The sequence below is a fragment of the Sturnira hondurensis genome, unplaced genomic scaffold (genome assembly GCF_014824575.4).
Source record: "Sturnira hondurensis isolate 20B ecotype Veracruz unplaced genomic scaffold, ASM1482457v3 Scaffold0008196, whole genome shotgun sequence".
NCBI classification, from domain to species: domain Eukaryota; kingdom Metazoa; phylum Chordata; class Mammalia; order Chiroptera; family Phyllostomidae; genus Sturnira; species Sturnira hondurensis.
In genome coordinates, this window is record NW_028080827.1 from 22,513,167 (window position 1) to 22,519,143 (window position 5,977).

At 41.5% G+C, this 5,977-nt stretch overlaps 1 pseudogene; it reads right to left on the reverse strand.

The window, feature by feature from the left end:
- Nucleotides 1–4,616: 4,616 nt before the first annotated feature.
- LOC118992499 (cleavage and polyadenylation specificity factor subunit 7-like) lies at nt 4,617–5,700 on the reverse strand (annotated as a pseudogene).
- Between the last annotated feature and the right edge of the window lie 277 nt (nt 5,701–5,977).

Sequence of the window (5,977 nt, forward strand, 5' to 3'; positions counted from 1 at the left end):
TTTAGAACCAAAATTTTCATTTTTGAACCCAAACTTTTATTTTGTATGTTCTATCATTAACCTAATTTTCTATCTTTGGATTTTTATATACATACACCACACACACACACACATGCATACACCAAACTACACACAAAAGTATAATGTAAAAAATGTGATTTATAAAATTAGAACATGAAGTACTTTCCAAATATAAAATAAGAATTGGAGCCCTGGTTGGTGTGCATCGGTTGGTTGGAGTGTCATTCTGTAAACCAAGAGGTGGAGGGTTTGGTTCCCAAACAGGGTGCACGCCCAGGTTGCAGATCTTGTCTGTGATCAGGGCGTAGGAGATGGCAACTCAGCCATGTTTCTCCAGAATCAATGTTTCTCTCCCTCTAGCTCTCCCTCCCTCTGCACTCTCTAAAAATCAATAAGCATGTCACTTGGCACGTCAATAAGCATAAAGGACACTTGGGTGAAGATAAAAAAAACTGGAAAGTGTTCTGTAGAGGGTTCCATATGGTGACATTGGGTAGTTCCGTCCCAAGTCACTGCACCAGGGAGCTCGCCACGGTGAGTTTGGCAACAATGGCCTTTTGATCCTCGGCCTGGAAGATGGCCCCTTGGTTTTGTGGTCTCTCTAAGAGTGGCTCCATGTCTCCAGGGATGACTTCCTGGAGACTGATGTGTAAAGTCAAAATACCAGGTTTTTTTCTTTTTGTACTATGAAACACAAAACTGTCACACAGGTAGGTGTCCTCACACTGGCATGACCCGCTCACTTTTTCTCCGTGGAAGCCCAACAACACAAGTCTAGCTGGCACCAGAAGAGTCTACGAGCATGGACTCGGAACACAGCAAGTGAGACCAACTGATCGGCTGAAGGCGTTAATCTGGGGGCGGCCAATGCAGATGCCTCCAGGGACCAGGCAAGTCGGAGAGCGGAGTGAAAGCGCCCGGTGGGTGCCGCCAGCTGGGGAGCTCTTTATAGTTCTCGCTGATTGTTGCCATGTGAGAATGTGGGCTTTTTAAAGAGAATTAATAAATGGAGAACCTAACATAAAACACTTAAGAAAATGTTTCCAGTTAATTTGAATATTAAAATGAAAACCTATACGAGCCAGAAGTATCAATCTGTGAGCCAGGTTAGATGTTCGGCACTCCAGTTTGCCACCTCTGCGTGAGTTTCCATAGCCTGAGGATGTATCTGGCTCAAGGAGGGGTGGTCTTGCTATGAGACTTGAGTGACCCGGAGCTATTGGTTAAGGATCCCTGTTCTCTGAATAACACTTACACATGCACAGCCAACACTTGCCTCAATGACACCCGTTTTCCTGTATTTCTGTGATGGGCCAACATCACCCCCTCCCACCTATCTCTGATGAACACATTCTTTAGGTACCACAGCATATTCATTCTCTCACAGCTCAGTCTTACTGACCTGACAGCTCCTTGGTCTCTAAGCAAATTTACATTCTTCGCTCTGGTCACTATATATTCATTACATGGTTTAGTGCTCAAGTCAATCTTTATTTCCCTTATGTATTTCCCTTACTTTCAAGTTCCAGGGAGACAAATCACTGTATTTCCGTGAACTGACAATACTGTCTTATCAGATATATGCCATTTTTTTTCAAAATAATAATTTATTTTAGCTCTTCCCATTTGACCTGGGGTAAATTATTTTTCCTACCTTTTGATAAAAAACAGCGATCTCCTAGGTGGCTTATTTAAGATAGAACCTATCAAATGGGCCATCTCTTTGATTTCTGTCTTACAGCTCTGAAAAGATAGAGAACTGTTCTGGACAAAATAAACTGCGGAAACGATTATTAATCTCTTTTTTGTCTACTCACAGCTGGCTCATTAGATATGTTATTTTTAAAATCAGCAGCACAGTCATAGAAACATTTTCTTCTCAATTTGCCACACCATTAGGCACATGGTGCTGATGCCAGCATGACAGAGTTGAGGCAGCAAGGCCTTAAAACACAACCCACATTATGATGTTTTACTCGGGTGCTAACTGGAGATTGAGCAGCTGTTCAACAAGTGTGGGAGGCATTTCAGAGACAGATTTTAGGTCTGCACCTGACACTCGGCGGAAAGGAATGGAAGGCTCTGTCCTGTAAGGCACGCCAATCCGGGCGTCAGCTCCTGCACTCCCTGCAGTATAGCCTGTGCTTCACGCTCTCCAGCCCTCGAGAGAGGTTAAAGCAGGTTCTACTTTCCCAGTCTGACCTGAAAGAAGCCTTGGGATAGTTGGTGTTCATGAACATCTTATCTGGACACTTGGCCCTGAAGTTTTGGTTTACTTAAACAACTGTCCTATACAGGCATACATTTCAGAGAGTTAACTGAAGATAAAGGAAGCTGCTTGAGCAATAGAAGTACAGTGCTTATGGGTCCATCTTCCTTTTGCTTATGGACAGACTTCTCTAAATCATGCTAATAAAAGAAATTTTTCACTATGGAAATTTTCAAACATGCACAAAAGTAGAGGGAATATAATGAACTGCCATGTACTCTGCAACCAGTCTCACCAATTATCAATAATCAATAACCTCACTTTGTTATCAATTTATTTCATTTATACCCCTAGCTGTCATTTCTACCCTACATGGATTGTTTTAATCTCAAACGATATCTGAAATTATTTCGATGTGTATCTTTAAATAGTTAAGACTCTTTTTCTAAAACACACGGTAGCATTATCACATCTAAATTAATCAATAATTTCTAAATATCATCAAAGACCTAGTCAATGTTCTAATTTTTATGATTCACAAATATTTTATAATGGACTTATTCAAATCAGGATTTGAAGTCTACATATTATATGACGTCTGTCCAGAAGGTATTCAGCCATGTAACATGAAAAGTAGAGACATTTATTGAAGAAGATACAAGAAACACTGTACACAGGATAATAATGCCTCAGTCCCCTTCAAAGTAGGCACCTTGGAACCTCACACAGGTCTCCCAATTGCCACCAGCTACACTGTGGTATTTTCCTGAACCTCATCAACAGACTGAAATCTCTTCCCTTTCAAATATGATTTTAGTTTTGGGAAAAGCCAGAAGTTGCAGGTTGCCAAATCTGGGTTGTAGAGGGTCTGAGTCATCTGGGTGATTTATGTTTCTCCAAAGAACTCTGCATGAGACGTGATGCAGGTTGTCATGATGAAGCTGCCACTCATTAGTTGCTCATTGCTGTGGCCTTCTGAATCAACAGGATAATTTCCATGGAGGAATATTCAAACTTAACACAAAATTTGATGCAGCTTCATTGCTTTACTCACTCAGTCATTTTGAGTGTGATGGCCACACAGTACACGTGCTCACTCAATGGCGTCTATAGTACAGCGAAGTTCTTCCTGCTCACATATGCACATTCTAGTCCACGCTCCTTGGCTGCCAGGTTACACTGATGTCATGCAAACAATTCTCCTATATTAACAGTGATTGGACTTTACCGGAACAAAGCTTGCTGTTTAGTTACTGTGTCTCCTAGGTTATCAATCTCTCTTTTAAAACAATTTCTTATTTTATGTATTTATTCTATTATAGTACTCTTTATTTACTTATTTTAAATTTAATTTTATTCATTTCTTTAATGTTGTTCAAGTACAGTTGTCTCCTATTCTTTTTCAAAAAATTATTTTATTGCTGTTCAATTACAGTTGTCTGTATTTTATTTATTTCTAGAGAGAAGGGAAGGGAGGAAGAAAGAGAGGAAGAGAAACATCAATGTGTGGTTGCCTCTCACGTGTCCCCTACTGGGGACCTGGCCTGCAACCCAGGCATGTGCCCTGGCTGGGAATCAAATTGGCAACCCTTTGGTTTGCAGACTGGCTCTCAGTCCACTGAACCACACCAGCCAGGGTGTCTTTTAAAACAATTTTTGTTGGAATATACAATAATGATTTAGAAAATTATGCTAAGCATACAACATAAATTTTTATAAATGTGAATACCTTAGTAATGACTATTTAAATGAATAAATTTGGTCAAAAAATAAATTTGGCCTTTCATAATATTGGCATTTCTGAAAAGACTAAGATAGTTGTGAATATTCCTACAATCTAGATTTTTCTATTTCTCTATGATTAGGTTCAAGGTAAACATTTTGGGGAAGAATATTACATAGGTGATGTATCCTTTTTGTGTCATCATTTCAAGTGGCCTGTAACATAGGGCTGGGAAAAAAAGCTATGCCTTCCATTTCAAAAGCCCTTTCTATGATGAACACTTCTTCCCTGATTACTTTTATAATAATTGCTGCTTTATAGATAGCTTTATCACCCAATTGTGCCAAAATGTTCCTGGCCATTATATATTAGTCTTGCCTATTAAAGAAAATATGCATTTTAAGTTTTAAGCTAATCTTCCCTTTCTTTTCCTTACATTCTGTCTGACAGGTCCTTTCCATTGGCAAATAGGATGTCTGAGACTGGGAGGGATGCAAGAAATATTCAATCCTGTGGGGCAGAAGGTATTCCTTGGGTGTCTAAAGCCAGGGCATGAGTTTGGAGGAAGGTAAGGGGGAGGAACGGCCTCCACCCTTTAGTCCTGATGAAGGTGAGGTGATACAAGTGCATTAAAAAACAGTTGCTTCCAACCAGACTCCTTTCTCAGTAGTGCAGGTCCCATTTTCTACTGTGGTATCTGTCATGCTCTTGGTTCCTTTCTTGGAAGTCATGGTCATGTTGCTCTTCATTATGAAGCAGGTCCCAGTGCATCCTGCTGCTCTCCTGGCTAGAGAACCTAGGGGACCTCTCCTGGGATGGATGTCTTTTTTTAGAAGAGCTCATGCTGTCACCAAACTGTAAGACTTGGCTTCAATGCCACGAAGACAGCTTTTAAAAGGGGAGATGAGAACACGGCAACGCACATCATTGATGGCCTGAGACTGTTAGATAACAGAAGTGGCTGTGAGCAGCATCTCACTCAAGGCACTGTCATCTGCTGCACCGGCTTCAGATATTGCTTTGGAAATGAAATTGCTGGACGTTGCTGTGTCTCACTTCATGATGTCTTCAAATCCAGTTTCCCTTCCATAGAGGGTGAATGCCCAAATCTCGGCTGCCACGGTGGTTAGAGGGTCCCAAGGCCTTCATGTAAATATTTGGTGGGGGTCCCACTGTAGCATTTGGTGAGGAAAAGATAGCTGGACTGAGATGAAAAGCAGGTGAAATGGCCTGGGGGAGGTTCAGCTAAACGAGGAGGCAATGGAAGCGTTATGAGATGCCAGTAGTGGATGCCAGAAGGAGGCGGGTCTCCAAAGCTTGCAGAGATATGTAGTGGGGATGGAACTGGGGTGGGGGGCAGACCCATCAGGCGAAGGGCTGAGGGAGAATGACTGACATGGGTGCCAGGTTCTCAGGGGGTGTGGCTCATCCACAAACAGAATCATCAGAACCTCAGGTGTGGTCCTGTGGAGCTGTTCCCACTCATACTGAGACTCAAATACACTCAACGTTTCTACGCCTGTGCCTCAAACTGTGACATATTCTTCTAGGTGGCTGGCCCCATATCCACTGTTTCTTCTTCAAAACTTTTCCTGGCAGGAATTTAAGCAATTTGTGGACAGAGTTTTCAAAGGCTACGGCTTCCTCAGCTTACCTGGCCATTTGCTCCATTCTCTGCAAATTTTACTTCCGTCACATCACGGACTCCTACCAAGTGAATAACTTGGATTGAGCTGCTGTTTTCCATACAAACTTCGTTACTTGTTGCATTGCCATTTGCTAAGACTTGCCTTTCCTAATTAGTTATCATTCCTGTTTATTCTGTATCTGACTTATTTCTAATCTGAAAAATATTAAAGTGTTCTGTTTTCTCACTTTAAATCCAGATCTTGAAATGTTCTCTCTCTGGCAGATCCTAAGCCTTGAAACTTTATCTGAAAAGCTTCTGGAATCCCATTTCCTTGACATAGTTCCTCTCGGAGGAGCATGATGTTGTACCAGTTCCAGCCTCTCCAAACTCAGAA